The sequence below is a fragment of the Magnolia sinica genome, chromosome 6, assembly GCF_029962835.1.
Source record: "Magnolia sinica isolate HGM2019 chromosome 6, MsV1, whole genome shotgun sequence".
Classification (NCBI taxonomy): domain Eukaryota; kingdom Viridiplantae; phylum Streptophyta; class Magnoliopsida; order Magnoliales; family Magnoliaceae; genus Magnolia; species Magnolia sinica.
The window spans coordinates 19,514,587-19,532,659 of NC_080578.1; positions in this window are offsets into that span (position 1 = coordinate 19,514,587).

Consider the following 18,073-nt stretch of genomic DNA (forward strand, 5'->3'; position numbering starts at 1 on the left):
ACATCTACACCCCATAGTGGGCCCTAAAGGTTAAAAACACTCTCTTATAGGGTTAGTATAATCAAAACTTAGCCCTTATAGCCATTTGCACCACTTCTACACTACATACGGCTATCATTTGGGCACTCCCTCTCCCCATACGAATTTGTGCCATAAGATTTTTGTGTGTGTGTGTGTGTGTGTGTGTGTGAGAGAGAGAGAGTGAGTGAGTGAGTGAGTGAAGGTTGTACACCCTTTGCCCTTCTCTCCTTCAATCAAAGCCCTAGACACTTATGAATTATTCTTCGGATTCCTTACATTGGCAATCGGAGATAAGATTTGGATCTCACTTGCCAATTTAAGTCGTTTTACATTCAATTTCATGAATCTCATAATAATCTTAATGTTTCTATAAGAATTAATGTTTTTTCCTAAAACCTTAACCGTAGTGTGATTAGATCACATAATTCTCTCTTAAGGTACAGACCATTCTTCTAGGTATCATTTTATCAACCCCTAATAGTGCTAAATAATGATTTTTAGTTGATTATAAGATGTCATATACTATTTGTGTTTAAATTGGGCTATTATTCTAATTATAATGTTACTTGTTGATGGTAGTCAACATGATTGATGAAATGCTTTAATGAGATGAAACATTTACTATTAAAACTCTTGTATGTAAATTGATAAGTGATGTTGATATATGTTGGATTGTAATGATATATATTGAATTGCATTGATTTGCATGTGTTCGGTTGATGCACTCTATTATGGTATCACGTTGTTTCGTAATTATGTTTGTGTTTGATAATATGATTTGTAGTCGTGTTGATCAAGACATGCAAAATGTTAAGTGGATGACCTACTTGGATTGACTATCTTAGACTTATACGGTCGACTGAAGTTGAACACAGACGACTGACAATATTTAAAGATACATGGGATGCTTCACACCTAATGCCGGTTTTGCCTGGGGTCCCTCGTTGTTGATTGGATCAATCCAATGCATGGCCCAATCATTCTTATGTTTGGAGGTTGCATAACATTCGAATGAATCTAGGATGCCACTATTACCATTGTATCAAGTCCGTTCATATCCGTTAGTGTGTACGATCTCACGAAGACTCATGAGCCTGACATGATGTTGTGGGACACCGTATCCGAACCGTTAGCCTACACTAAGGTGACGTGCCTGCCACATAGACAAAACATTGGGTGACAAGCCCATCATATTGGTAAAACATTAGATGATGAGTCTCCCCATAGTGACTACCGAGTACTGATGAATGTCGCGATCATACCATATTGTTAATTGTTTGGATGGCGTGCCTTCATCATAATTAGAGTTTAGATGACGACCTTCTCCCTAATTGTGATTATTCTTAAACGATAGGCCCTAATATTAACTCGATTGAGTCATATGAACTATTGATTGATGAAACCAAATTTGCATCAAGGGACACTAGTGAGGGCCACTATGTACCACTATGAGCTACATGAATCTATTTAGCAACAATTGATAGAATGTAAGTATCCTAACTTTACTAACTTGTTGTTTGAACCGGAAATAATAACTAATAGGCTAATCATGTATATTATTATATTGTTGGGTTATGCTGCGAGCCAATCATTGCGCATATGTTGACATCATCACTAGCAATAGCATTAATATGGTTTTATATTGGTATCGTCTATCCTGAGCATTCATCATGTTAAACACTATTGAGTTGTGTTGCGGGCTAACCATTGTACATATCATCATTTTATTTATACATTTAAATAATTAACTTAACAATTGTTTGTTTTGTAATTAATGTCATCATTGCATATGCGTAATTGTGTTAATAACATATGTAACTTAGAAAATAGAACCACTAAGTTAGTTACTCACTCCCCACCTAAGATGGTGTTTTAAAACACCAACTAGACAATACTATTGATGCAGGTAGCACTTAAACCAACACATTAGATGACATATAGTAAACTCCGTTAATGGCTCCTCATATTTCCAGTTAACGGATGGGCAGGCTTGGGCGGAGTGCCTCGCCTCTCTCCTTTTTGTACATTTTGAGGATTTTTATATTTGGGGTCCTCAGTTGGGTGGACTTCATTAGTTATTTTTTAGAATGCTTATTACGGCTTCTATAGTCCCTATTTAGGCGGACAACACTATTGGGATAATACCTGTAATGTTAGTAATATATTTATAGATTTTTATTATTTTTACTTCTCTTTGAATCCGCTATGTTGAATTGTGCAACTCTAATTATTTGCGTTTTGAATGAATGTGAATTAAAACGAGGTTACACGTGCATTTCATATGGTTCATGCCTGAAAACTCAGGATCAAAGTCTTTCTATAATCGGGTATCAATTTTTTGGACATGAAATCTTACCATTTAAAACTTCATAAGGGCCACCGGAATATTTATTTTCCATCTAACCGATTGATAAGGTCACAAGGATATGGATGGAGAGACCACACAAATATCAGCTTGATCCAAAACTTTTATGACCCATGAGAAAATTTCAATGGTCGATTACCATTGTTTCCTATATTATGGTCCACCTAAAATTTAAATCTACTTCATTTTTTGGATCACGCCCTAGAATGACCTTTCAATATGGATGGACGACATGGATATAGTCACATACATCACAGTGGGCCCCATAGTCAAGAGTCCCACCTACCTCGGTGGATCCAGGTTCTCACCTAATCCGCTCTCGACTATCCATGCCTGAGCACAACAAATGAACTGTCCGACGTGCATATACAGTACCCAAGTCCATTCTCTGGGTGCACCCGCTCAAGTGCACTTTGAAAAGTGAGCTTGAATGACACGTGCAAACAAGGCATGAATACGTGATGCCAGTGCTTTTCATTAGCGGTCCCAAAAATATGGATACCCGATCTTGAAATCAGGCCTATACGATGGTTATGTGGGCCATAACTGCACAAAACAATTGAAAAGTTAAAGAATACTTTTCTAATGCTTCAAAATTGTGTGGCCTCCCTTACGATCACATTTGCCTGAGTTTAGATGCACGGAATTGGATAGGAGTAGGTGAACTAAATCCAATCTCATAATTATTTGAGTTCATAGGTTGGATCCGGGTCCGATACAGTTGGAGGAACGGTACTTCAATCTGTGGGGTTGGGTTGGGTCAGCCATGCGTCAGCTGGCCGGGTTCAGGCCAGGGCAAAGCTAATAGGTGGTAGATCTGGGTCAGGCTAGAAACGTGAACCATTTATGAAAATGGGTCGAGCTAAGTTAAATGGGCAGTGGGTCAGGTTCGGACTAGAAATGTGACCCATTTACATGAATGAGTGGGCTCGATCCAACCCTATTATTAATGAATGAGTTGAGTGATTGGACTCAACCCTCCGAGAGAGAGAGAGAGAGAGAGAGAGAGAGGTATAAATGGTTTTATTATTATTATTTATGCATATGTTGAGCTAGGTTGTCCTAAAAATGGGCAGTGGGTCAGGCTCGGACTAGAAATGTGACCCATTTACATGAACCCTATTATTAATGAATGGGTTGAGTGATTGGACTCAACCCTCCGAGAGAGAGAGAGAGAGAGAGAGAGAGAGAGAGAGAGAGGTATAAATGGTTTTATTATTATTATTTATGCATATGTTGAGCTAGGTTGTCCTAAAAATGGGCAGTGGGTCAGGCTCGGACTAGAAATGTGACCCATTTACATGAACCCTATTATTAATGAATGGGTTGAGTGATTGGACTCAACCCTCCGAGAGAGAGAGAGAGAGAGAGAGAGAGAGAGAGAGAGGTATAAATGGTTTTATTATTATTATTTATGCATATGTTGAGCTAGGTCGTCCATGGATGCAGATTAGGTGGGGCCTTGCATCACCCAACACCGCATGCCCTGATGTATGTCCTGTATGTTCACACCGTTGATCTGTTTTCTCACTTCATTTTAGGACATGAGTCCAAAAATGAAGCAAATCCAATTCTCAGGTGGACCACATCATAGAAAACAGTGGTAATTGAATGCTCCCATAAAAAACTTTCTAGGCCCCACCTTAATGTCCACCATAATGTTTATTTTCCATCCAACTTGTCAATAAGGTTACATAAACCTATTTGAAGGGAAAAAATAAATAAATACCAAATTGATCTAAAGCTTTTGTAGCCTACAATAAGTTTTTAATAGTCAATCACCACGGTCTCATCTGGTTTGGTCCACTTAACATAAGGATCAGCCTAATTTTCACTCTCATGCCTTAAAATAACCAATCAAAACGGATGGACAGCATGGATATAAAATGCATCCATCAAGGTGGGCTCAACTTTCAGCAGCAGGCCATACTTAATCATTTCCCCCTCCGTAGCCCCAGCCTTATATTTCATTCTTAAACCTAAGTAGATTGTGGCCTTTGGAATAGTATCTTTGACTCGTTTAGCAAATGTGTTGGGCTTTTTTATTTTTTCTAATAGAATCACACCCCGTGCAAACTCATCCACTCACACTAGAACGTGAGTACTCGAACTCATGATCTCTTCTTGAAAATCTCAAGAGTATTCGAACTCATGACCTCGTATTGAAAATCTGATTAGCATAGGCATTGGTTAGGACCCAATAAATGAGCCGCGCTTGGGCTGACTCCGACTTAACCAGAACCGGACCCAATGCCACTCCTATCTAGTGGATCCGGGTACCCATTGACAACTGGGTCAGGTCGGATGTAACCCAGCACAGTGGGCCATCATCCGTCAGTTTTCCGGCCCCCCCCTTTTTCTGGGAACATGGAACATTGTTGCACGTCTGTTTTGGAGTGCCTAGTGGAAGGAATAAAATAAACGGTCAGGATGGTTCAGAGAGGAGGTTTCCTGGCATTGGTCCACCCACGATGGATAGCATCAAACGAACGGTGTAGAACGGATCTAGCAGGCCCCACTTCTATATAAAGTAAAATCTCGAATATCTTTCTTTGAGGAAAGTCAAAAGCGTACACTGTGGGTGCCCTTTGTATGGGTAGTCCCACACACTTGAAAACCAAGCAAATGAACTTTGCTGCATGAATAGGTAAGATGTGGATGGGACCCTGACCGTGGGGCCCACTTCGATGTATTAGTTGTATATCTACGCTGTCCATCCGTTTTCCTAACCAAGCAAATGAACAGTAGTCATTGAACGATTACCATTAAAAACTACCGAGGACTCACCGTAATGTTTATTTGCCATCCAAACTGTTGATAAGGTAACACATACCTGAATGAAGTGAAAATACAAATATCATCTTGATCCAAAATTTTTATGGCCCACAAATATTTTTAATGATCTTTCACCATTGTTTCTTGTAGTGTGGTCCACCTGATACCTATATCTACTTTCCTTTTAGAAAGCTGCTATAAAATGACCTAGAAAAATGGACGGCATAGATATACCACCCATACATCGAGGTCCCACCCACATTGCTGGATTCGGGATCGCGGCTAAGTCGCGTCCACGTTCAAACGCATGATGCGATCATTCCCTACGTCACAAAGACAAAAATAACGTACACACAGGCACACTGTCACTATCATACACACGCATGCATCGATCTAGGCCCCTTCATATACTGATAGTTACCCTGATCAGATGATCTTAATCGTTGATACATGACATTAAATTTCACCAGTCCATTTAATGACCACTAGTTAAATGGTTAGGATCATCCGATCAACTTTCTCAGCACCATACACTCCATTTGTAGTGGGACACAATTTCTGTGCTCTGCTAAAGTGAATGAATGGGCATGGATTGGGTGGACAGCTTAAGAACTCTATGGGTACACCGTCATTTATGTGATTTATCCATGCCATTTACCTATTTTTAAAATTAATTTAGGTGATGAACCCAAAAGTAAGGGAGGTAAACTGCTCAAGTGGACCACATCTTAGAAAATACTAACAATTAAATGCATATGGTTGAAAACCTTTCAAAATCCTACAAGTTTTGGACGATATTTATTTTTTCCCTTCATTCATGTTTATATGACCTCGCGAACCGGAATATATATATATAATTATGGCCCCTAGGAAGGTGGTCAAGTCGAGTCTTTGATCTGTTGTGCCCTAAAATAATCTATTAAAATTGTTGGGCGGCGGAATAAAATACATATATCACATGTGCTTGTTGAGCCCATTACAAGACCGTCTGTTTTTAGGTCTTGGTGGGGTAGTGGCCCAAATGAACGCTTTATATGCAGCACTTGAAATGTACATGTCATATATATCAACCTACTCTAAACTGCTTAAATGGTGGAATTCAGAAAATCTCTAAGTTATAGTCCGAAAATCAGATTGGTTGGCCAGTTATAGCCTGTAATTCATGGACACTTGTTTGTTAAAATATGATTATTTGAATTTTTCTATTTTTTTTTCATTCTTAATCCTCAATAAAATGCCTATTAAATAAGCTTGAATTTTGGTTCATGATAATTTAAAATGAGACCCATTGTTTGGACAGTTTAATTTGAATTACTTGAATAAAAAAAATATGCAATTTCTAAGTGCATGCGTATCCTCCATCATAGTCTGCTAAAGTATCAGAAAATGGTGGGGAAGAACAGTAGTCAACGTCAGACAGGAGGATTTGATTCACGGCAGAGGTATGCGGGGTATGCAAGTTTACTGCACGTTTGGATCACATGTGAGGCCATGACACATATGTGTGAAATCCAAGCCGTTAATCATTTGTACATGACACCTATATGTCTAAAATGAAGCTGATATGATAATTATGTGGGCCATGTATATGCGTCGAAGGTGCAATGTTCGATAACACTTATAACTGTACCTGCATGAGTATGGATCATCTGATGAGCAAACAGGGTTGAATTTTGGAGCCTTGCCATCTAAATGGTGGGAATTGTCCGATGAATGTCTTTTGGTTGGTGGCGGATTCAGATGGATTTGTAGGATTTTGTCATTTGGTTACAAGGATTTCAATATATTTGAATATTTACGGAATCAAAATTTCTAAAAAAGTGGCTTTTTTACGGACGTGGATTGCGTACAGACACTGCCAGCAGCCAGTCGTTATTGGCGGTGTTCTGTGGGCCCCACCATGATATATTTGTTTTATCCACGCCTTCCATCCATTTTTCCAGCTCATTTGAGGGCATGACTCAAAAAAAAAAAATTAAAAAAAAATGAGTAAGATCCAAATCATAGGGACCACACCATAGGAAAAAGTGGTGATTGAACATCCACCGTTAAAAACTTTTGTGGGCCATTTTTTTTATTTGTGTTTTCCCTTCATCCAGACCCGTGTGACCTAATCAACAGGTTGGAAGAAAAATAAACAGTACAGTGGGCCTAAGAATTTTTTAACGATGGGCATTCAATCATCATTATTTCCCAGTCCACCTAATTTTGGATACTGAACTCATGCCATAAAATAATGATGAAAAATAAAATAAAATTGATCGGGCGAATAAAATATATACATCGTGGTGGGTTCCCATAAGTTAAGTAGTGAGGTTGGCGACATTAATATTCCATGCCTCTTCACTCCTAGCTTTGAGGAGAGGATTGATCTCTTTAGCCAATGCAAAGTTGGCAATGTATCACAAGGTGAGTAGATAAAAAGGCCAATCATCTCCCACCAACGGGTTCCTTGATGGCACGATTCCGGGGCATCCATGCCGTCTATCTACTGCTTTTCCAGTTCATTTTGAGATAAGAGCCCAAAGCTGAGCATATCCAAACCTCAAGTGGACAACACTACATGAAGTAGTGAGGTTTGAAAATGCCTATAACTGAAAACTCCTTATGGTTTAAGAACTCTATAAGGTGGGCCTCATTGATCAATGGCCAAGATTTTCTTAAGGTAGGTTGGATAATGTGATCGGCTAATCCAATGAACCCTATTGAGTTGTGATAATTTCTGGAATGAACTGCGTAAGGGATTTGGAATGGTATTACTGTGATACGCACACGATAGTATGTATTTTACTAGCAGTAGGTGAAGAGTTTTGATGGGTTTCAAACTCTCCACCCTGTTATCTATAAAAGAAGGCTAGGTCTCCGATCCTACACTATAAGAGAGAAGAGATAATCTCAGTCTCATCAATTTCTTCTATTAGGGTGTGAACAAAAGGAAGATCCTGACGTTATATTTCGAGTATTCTATTTCCGGTATTCTGCATCTTTGACTATTGCGTCTCAACTAGGTAAGCCATCTAAACCCTTTGATCTCTATGTCCTATGCACAGATATATCTCTGGGATTTTCGCATTAAACTACTATAATAGTTGGTATCAGAGCCACTATGCATAGGTATGGATGATTGATTCAACTACTTCATATTCAAATTCCATATCGAAAATTAGGGTTTTCAAATTCGAAACCTGTAACACACCGTCCATTTCATACCATTTTCTATGCATATGTACACGATGATCGATGCCCTTCGCTAGACGTGGATTGATCGTTCATAGTACACACTCAACTGACCGGAACCCCAAAACCTCGAAACTTATTTCATATTGACTGCCCCGTCGCTGTGATCGCGTAGGTGCCACCTGTGCGTCCGTACGATACTCCGTTAGTGAGATACACCGTGAAGAATCATTAATATATCATATGCGCAAGGTGTCATGTACTCCATTCCACACATGTGCACAACACATGCCATACACACATGTACATGTCACACATGGGTGAGGGAATCTCTACCCATGTGTGTGATGTCACGCACCCATACCTCTCCCTCTCTCATGTGCACTTCAAGTCAACTCTTTTCCATGCCACACCTTAAGCATGACATCATTACACCATGCCATCCTATGCTCCTTTAACCCACAATTAATTACAAATCATGAATTAATTGTCATAATCCTAATCTAAGCTAACCAAGATCACATTAATTGAATCTAACCACATTTTAACAACTTCTTTACAAATGCCCCTTCATCCCATAGCATTTCACCATTTTTTCTACACATGAGAGAGAGAGGAGTGATCTTGGTGGGCCATCAACTCCATCAATTCCATCCCTTCCATATCCATCTCAACCATCAATCCCATCTCTTCCATCCATCTCAACCATACATCTAATTCATTAAGGTGATTACACCCCCTCCACTCTTATGATTTGTTTTCTTTCTTGATTACTCGGATGATTGATTGTGGTGATGATGTGATGATAATGATAATGATGATGTAGGACTCATTGATGGTAAGGCCAATTGTGATATATGGTTACACACATATAGATGATGGGATGAACAAATATTGGTTTGATCTAAAGCTTGTGTGGGACCCACTAGCCGTGGGCCCACCCTTATGCAAACTAACAATCATACATGAGTATATGGTCACAAGGATGTGGATGAAGAAAAAACATAATTATCAGCTTGGTCAGCAAAACATAGCCCCACTAGTTATCCAACCGTCCAAGCATTGGCCCATTGGGCTAGCCAATCACACACACCCGTGCACACAACACCTAAAACAAAAAATTAAAAAAAATTAGAAAAATACGAAAAAAAAAAACATATATAGAGGACGCTGTAGCAGGTAGCGTCCAACTGCTCAAATAAAGGGAAGGGGCTGTAGGACCACAGCACGCCCCAACCATGACGTATGTATTCAATCCACATCGTCCATTCAATTTTATAGCTCATTTTAGGCATTAAGCCGAAAAATGAAGCCAATCCAAATCTCTGGTAGGCCACACTATCAAAATATTATTTTAATAATGTTAAACTGTTAGGGCCCGTTGTGAGGTTTCTGTGCGTCAAAACATGCTGCATATTGGACTTGTTGGATGTGTCACGAGCCAGAGAATGTAATAGACGGACTTGATTATCTTGATGTGCACCCCACCTAGGAAAAACCATGATAATATATATATATATATAGCAAAGGGCGTCACCCCATTGCTGACATCCAGCGTCCAGAGGACGCTGCTGCCTGGAACAGTAAGGGAAGTGGGCCCCACCACAGGCCCCACCTTGATGCTTGTCGAGCATCTACACTGTGCATTTGATGGGTCCCCTTTAAAAATGGGTCACCCCCAAAAATCAGCCGTACATGGAATTCAGGTGGCCCATACCATAAAATAAATAAATAAATAAAAATTTAAAAAAAGGAAGTTACATCAATATGATCATAAGGTATGTGTTATATCCAAACCGTCTATCCATTTGGTGAGCTTGCCTTAAGGCTTGAGAAGAAAAATAAGATAGATCTAACTATCAAGTGGGCCACACTACAAAAGCAGCAGGGATCGAACATCTACCATTGGAACCCTTTTTGGGTAAGAAGTTTTGGACCAATATGAAATTTTGTTTTTCCCCTTAATTCATGTCTTTGTGACCTTATGAATAGATTGGATGGAAAATAAATGTTATGGTGGGCCCTGTGAATGGTTTAATGGTGAAATCATTATCCTCACTGCTAATTGAGGTGATGTCCAGATAATCTTTGGTTATGATTCATTTTTAGATAATTTTCTAAAATGATATCTAAAAATAGATGAACGGTGTAGGTGTAGTAAATACATCACTTTAAGACCCATGTAACTTTGAACTCCTTGAACTGTTCGTATAACCTAAAGCTCGAACATATAAAATCACATGTTAGGTCCACTAAAATTTGGATTCATCTGAAAACTTGGACTGACCCCCTTAACCAAGTGGGACACACATAATGAATGGGCTGGATTCATGAACCACATCTCTGTGAGCCCAATAAATAATCATGAATGTTTTAATAGAGGGTAATCCTCTTAATTTTTGTGTGTGGTGTGGCCCACATGTGCCACAGATTGACTTGATCTTTAGCCCCAGGCCCACCATGAATTGGTGGCCATTAATTATGCAAATTGGATTGATATATAAATAGTCCGGATCTTTGTTAAAATTTCTATATATTGATGGTGTACAATCATGTGACCATGTAGTGTGTGGACTGGACAACCTACAATTGATGTAAGTATGATGAATGCATAACCCCATGAGCTCCACCGCATAAAACCCATTGTAAATTTCATTGATGTGTGGGCCCAAGAATGTTAAGGCCCATTTTGAGTTAATGCCATATGGGCCCATCAATGGTAGCCTTGTTTGGGCCAACTATTGGGCCTCTTTGACAAGAGTTTGTAATCTCCATGTGTTGAATGTATAACGAACTGGAATTGTAATTTTTGAAGTAATGATGATTAATCCCTTAAATGGGTTGATTGTGGACAACCCTTGATCACTTGGCACTTTGGTTAGAGTGTGGCCCCAAGTAATAGGATCATGTGATTTGTGTTTAAACCCTTAAACATGTTTAATTATAATAAGTATGTAGACTCTAATGGTGTGAGGGTGTGATATACTTGTTTGGCCCATTAATCATGTGGGTATTTGATGTATGTATAGCCACCTAATCATAGGCAATGGTGGAGTTAATGTACTATATGTAGTCACAACTGTATGAATGTGAAATACGTACAAGGCCACCTAACCGTATGAAATCAAGTGGCATTGATAGCCATTCAAAAACGTAGGTTTGTGCTTATCGATATAGATGCCACCACTTGAATCACATATGACCAAGTTGTACACTAAACCGAATGTGATGTAGGGTTATGTTACCCAAGCTAATGCTATTAAGGTTCTGGATTCTATGCGATGTGATCTCTAAACCGTAAATGGTATGATGAAATATAACTCTTGGCCCTTAACCATGCGACACCAAATATGAGTCACTAGCTATGTAATGTGTGAAGTGGTTGTAGTATAAGACTTATCATAATTGGTGTAGTCTTATATTCATGTGTAGGATTATGATTGCTCGATTATGTTTGGATATTTTGAAATGTGGACGCTAGATCATAATAGTAATCGTATACATACTAAACTATGTGAAATTGTGGTACTTACCGCCTGACCATGTGAAAGTTTAGTAAAGCGATTGCCTCATTATATGAGCTATGATTTAATGAAAGTACATAACCATCTAACCTTAAGTCCCTTATTATGACTAGTAGAGTAACATTTGTGTGGCCACTCAACCATACGGACTTCTGATAATGGAGTGGCCATAAGACCATGTGGGCATATGAGAATTGTGTGATTGCTTAGACTCATGGACTATACTGATGGTGTAACCTCTTAGGTATATGAACTTAAGACGTGCGTCAGATTGATTATGGACCGTACCTTGAAGTAAGTATTGCATATTTCACCATTTATCCATTAGGCTAACTAATTCTAGAACATGATTCCAAAATGACTTAGATCCAATTCCTAAATAAGTCAGACGATATGAAATGGTGTTAATTGTACGTATAACTTTTGAACACTGGTGAATCTACTCAATGTACGTATTTTATCCATACTGTTCAACTGTTTTGCTAACCAAATAGTTCGATCATGGAGCCCGCTGTCATGTGCCTTATACATTTGAACTGTTTTTCCTTATACTACCTTAATGTATGTGAGTTACCTATACTATCTACTTATTAGGACCCACCATAATGTTTGTATGAGGACCTATCTGCTTACAGTACCACTTGGAAGTAGGACCCGCTACGTTGTATGAAACAAACCCATGTCATCCAACCATGATTAACTCTTATGTGTATACTATATACCCAAGTCATTTAACTTAGGACTCGCTATATCTTATGAAGTTTACCATGCCTTCCAAACTATTGTAGAACTACTACAATAATTATTTGTAAATTCAATATGTTAATAACCCACGTGAAGGTAAAGTCCACTACATTATATGAGTTTCGCCAGCACCATCCATCCTGTGGCCCATTTACTATATGTTATGTTTAAGCCTTTCATCTCATAACCACTTGGTGCATGTACTTTGCATCATCACCACTCATTAACCATAAGGCCCAGTTAGGGTATAACCATGTGGTCCAAATAGAAGAAAATCATATCGGGCCAAAACCGCTAATGGAATATCTATCTTGCGAAGGATATGGTGTAACTCTTATTACAATTAATGCTCGTGATTATAATAGTTATGGATGATATTAGTGACGTCAGTGATTATGGTTAATAGAAGCATGTGATTTAATACTTAATTAATGTTGTTCCACTCCCTAGCATACTAAATTCATCTACTTAACTATGTTGATATTGATCATACTCATATACCTAGGAATGATGGTATGTGCAAGTGTACTTTAATACATTTGTTCAGGTGTAAAATATGTCATCTTCAGTTTATTCACATGATCATGGATTGATATAGTTGATAGTGGCACATGATGATTATATGTCATTTTTGGGCTTAAAGGTTAAGCAGACCCTAAACTCATGACATCATATGTATACCACTTGCACTTGAACATATGCATTATCATAATTGCTTGAAATCATGCATAATCGTGAAATACATGATGATCAAAATACCACAGTCATGCCATATAACATGAGTTGAATCTTGACTATGAAATGTGCATCTATAATGATGACTTGGGTTATTCCTGAAAGTGAACGGGACACCGAAAGTGTGAAAATAGTAGAGGATGATGTGCTCCTTGGGTTGAAAGTCCCTAGACCCCGATGCTAGTTAGGGTTACCTCACCATCAGGCCGAGTGGATACATGGGTCATGGATTTGACTCCCACTGACGAGGTCGGGTTGAGAAGAGGTGGGTCCAACCTGCTTAAGGGCTGAAGGGCAAACAGGGACTGGTCTGACTCGCCAGTGAGGAGAAGTGCGAATGAAGTCCCCTATTGGCATGCTGGGTGGAAGTCCACCGCAGGGCGGGTATGTGAAGTCGATTACTAGTGTCTGGTGCATAGGTATCGACCATGGTGTTTCTCATGATATACAGTTGGTGGAAGTCCACCACAGAGCAGGTATGCAAGATCGATTACTGGTGTCTGGTGCATGGTATCGACCATAGTGCTTCCCGAGATATATAGTTATGATACGGTATGACAATATGATGATGATGATGTGATTACAGATGCGTGTAATACGGTTATGGCTGTGGTATAGGAGAAATGAAAATATGACTTAGTGTTGCCGATAGTATTGACTCAAAGTATTACTATGATGCATATGCATTGCATTAGCATTGGCATCATACCTTACGTGCTACATGTCTTTCACCATACATGATTTTCTTATGGCATATTTGTCTTGCTTGCATGTAAGACACACTGTATGCATGTGGGTACTCACTAGGCTTTTTGCCTAAGCTTCCTACTTCCTATATTTTTTTCAGGGCAAGAATAGCTTGGAAGACTTAGCTTTCTCGATGTATTGTATCTATTTTTTTATTTGAAAATGTTGACGTCGTATACCTTTTGGAAAGCATTGTACTTGTAACCATCAGGATTTATAATGGAGAGTGTTGCTTGGTATTTTGATCATGGATCTTCATGCTCAAGTATTATTATATGTATATACAAAAAGAAATTCAATAAAAATCTTCCTTGTGGTGCGCCGAACTCGAGACTTGGTGTATGAAAGTTGAGTGCCGGATTCGGGGCATCACGGAAGCTGTCCGTCTCTGAATTTTGGGCGTGACAAAACCCTTATCAGTTATTAGGGGATTTCTATTCGAATCCTAATTCTATAATTAGGGATTTGAATCCCAAATTCAGATATACGGGACTCGACTCCTGTATCAATCCTAATTAGGGATTTCGATTCCCATATGAGTAATTGGGGATTTTCAAATCCCTAGATCCAACTATAGTAATTAGGGATTTTGGATTTCAAATCCCCAAATTTAGTTAAAATTAGGGATTTCGAACCCCAAATTCAGCTATTGGAGATTTTTTAATCCCCTAATCCGACAAATCAGGGAATTTTGGATATTTGAATCCCATATCAGATTGGGGATCTCGAATCCAAAACCCCAAATCTAGAGATTAGGAATTTCGAGTCCCTAATTCAGTATTGGGGATTTCCGGTCAATACCCAAATTGTGAATCAGGAATCGGGGATTTCCATCCTCAAAACCATTGTTAAGGATTCCTATAAATCCCATCATCGTCAGAGATTTAAAACCTCAAATCCAGTAAATATTGGGAATTTTAATCCTGTTAGACCTTTACAATCTGGCCACTTACCTTGATCTGTTGGACCTGCAGCCATTGACAAACCTTGTATATGCAGACGAAGGTGATAGCTCACAACCTCCTTTTCTTCCTCTATCAGGAGTCATTGCCAGCGTCTCGAGCTTTCATATTCGTCAATGGCAGCCGCGACCATAGCTGCAGCTGCTGTTTCCGATGATGTCTACAACGATATTCGATGACTGCAAGATATCCAGCAGATGCGAGGAACTTAATCTCTTCTCGTTGCATTGGGCGAACAGGGAGAGCGACTTGCCTCTCTCTCTCTCTCTCTTACAGTTTGAGATTTTTTGGAGAGAGGGGTGGTGCATAAGAGCCTAGGGCATTCAACCCTATTAAGTCAATAGAAACAGGATTTCTCCCATTTTATATATCAGGCTAGTGGACCCGATTTCAATTTATTTGGGTCTACCTTGTTGACCCGCAAATGGAATCCAGATTTACACCTTTCAGTTGGGGCCAATACTTGTGTTGGGCCCATTCCATGAATTAGGTTCCACTCGAATAATTTCGTTGGGCCTGATGCTTGCATTAGTGTCACACCCCAAACTCAAAAACAGGGCTCACAAAATTTTCAATCGCCGAATCCAGTGCTGACAGCCTCCATAGTATCGCATTCTTGGCTCCCAGCGCGCATGTACCAAATTCTGATCGTGGGATCCTACAAGGAGGATTTTCAATATAAATTTTTTTGTATGGAGCATAACCACAAGTTTACCTAAATCACAAAGGCAACATCATCATCACATATCCACTAATATAAATATTTGAGTACAATGCTGAAAGGGAAATGCATATGTCGAAAATCAAAACTCAAGAAGACCGCTGCACGCTCCAAGCTCAACGCTGCTGCAACCTAACGTCACCTGCACGCATCTATCGTGCATAAGCTTATAGAAAGCTTAGAGGGTGGTGAAAGTGTGTGTAAGGTAAGTGCTAAGTATATAATAAAGCCCATAAATCATACACCATCGGAATAAGTGGAAACACTGACAAGGTCATGAATTATACAATATCAGAGTAATGCGAAAATATGCGGTAAGTCCATGAATGCTATCAGTTGTACCAAAGCTATGTGATGCAAGGCATGGATGCTATCGGCCATACCAAAGCCATGCGATGCAAAACATAAAAGAGAATAATAGATGCTAAGGATGCAATGCAATATGCAAATCCTGACAAGCCATGAATACCATCAACCTCATCTAGGCTATATAAGTGCAAAAACATAGTAACAAAAAATGCTAAGTACTACAGATGCAATGTAATATACGGTGCAAATGAAATGACCATGCTAGAATGTGAAGTCGGGATGATAGTACGTAGTATCGCAAGCTACGGGGTCCACCACAAGGGACTTCTATCCAAACCAGTCCCATACCTAAATTTGGATAGTCCGACTCAATGTGGTAAACTCCTGATCTCAGGTTAGTCACGCGCCCAACCGAAATCCTGGCCATGTGAAGGTACATGTAACAAATAGTTACGCACCACCTGTCCGAGTGGATAGTGAATGAATGAATATGCAATTTCTGCTCAATAAGTCCACATATCTGTACGATCACTCTCTGAAAAAATCATCGGGGTCTATTACACTCCACTCCGACTGCCTCCTCCCTAGTTGCACAGCCCAGTGAGTGGAAGAGACCTCACTATCCGCTTGTCAATATCAGGCCCGGCTCGTCGATAGCGAACCCGTTTACGAGCTGGTCATACTCAGTTTAGCTTATAGCCCCCTCACTCAAGTGGATAAGGCCATACCTCTTTCCAACCGACCACGACACAGTGGGAGACACAACCTTATGGTATAGGCACCGACGCTCATATTCCACTCGGTCTAGATGTTGGAGCATCTCCTGGTACCAAGGAGGTTTTGAGATTTTCACCGAAGGACATCCTACATACCCACAGTGCTAGAATCAAACATTTCTGGTGTCCCATCTAGCCATCCACGATGTGTCTGTGGAGGCCACGGCCCTGATGTCGCTAGGGCGTACAATGATCAAGTCATATATATGTGAGATGCATGAGTCACACTATCCAGTCATGCAGCAATCATGGGCATACGGAGCGATAATGTGGGCACTCCATCTCATAAAGAGTCCCGTAAATAGTCTGCCCAATGGCGTATACTATGATCAAACATTCCTCATATCAAGCATACATATGATGCATATGGGCATGAATCATGGAGTTATACTAAGCATTTTATATGGTGATGAACTATCCTTACAACGAAGATGGGCCTTGATGGCCTACACATAACAAGTATGGGCCTATCAATGGGCCCTAGGGAGAGTTATAATGCGGACATTTAACCAACATTTTCTTACAATGTGGACGTTAAACCAACATTGCTCCTAAGGCATGGCCCACCATAAATGTCATTATATAAACCATGATGGAATCACACAATGCAATAAACCTTGTATACATCTCATTGGGCCTCGACCCATGGGTGTCAAATACATCAAATGGGCCTCATCATATGGTCCTCATATATGTCAAGGTGAGCCTCAACAACGGGCCTCATACACATCACGGTGGGCCTCAATAACGGGCCTCATACACATCAAGGTGGGCCTCAATAACGGACCTTGAATACATCACAATGGGCCTCAACCCATGGGCCCCAAATACATCACAATGGGCCTCAACCCATGGGCCCTAATACATCACAATGGGCCTTAAAAAATGGGTTGAAAATACATTACAATGGGCCTTATCATATGGGCGGAGAATACATCACAATGGGCCTTGCTAAATAGGCCATAAATACACAACAGCTAGCCCTGCACATGGGCCATAAATACATCACATCGAGCCCCAACACATGGGTTGAGTACACATCATATTGGGCTCCATCACATGGGTCATAGATATACAATAGGTGGGCCTTATATAATATAAGTGGGCCCGCTGGATGTCACAAAGAATGAACGGTCCTGGATACACATCACAGTGAGTCTGCTAGGCGGCCCATGGTCCTTAAGAATGGATGAACAGAGTGTATATAACACACACAT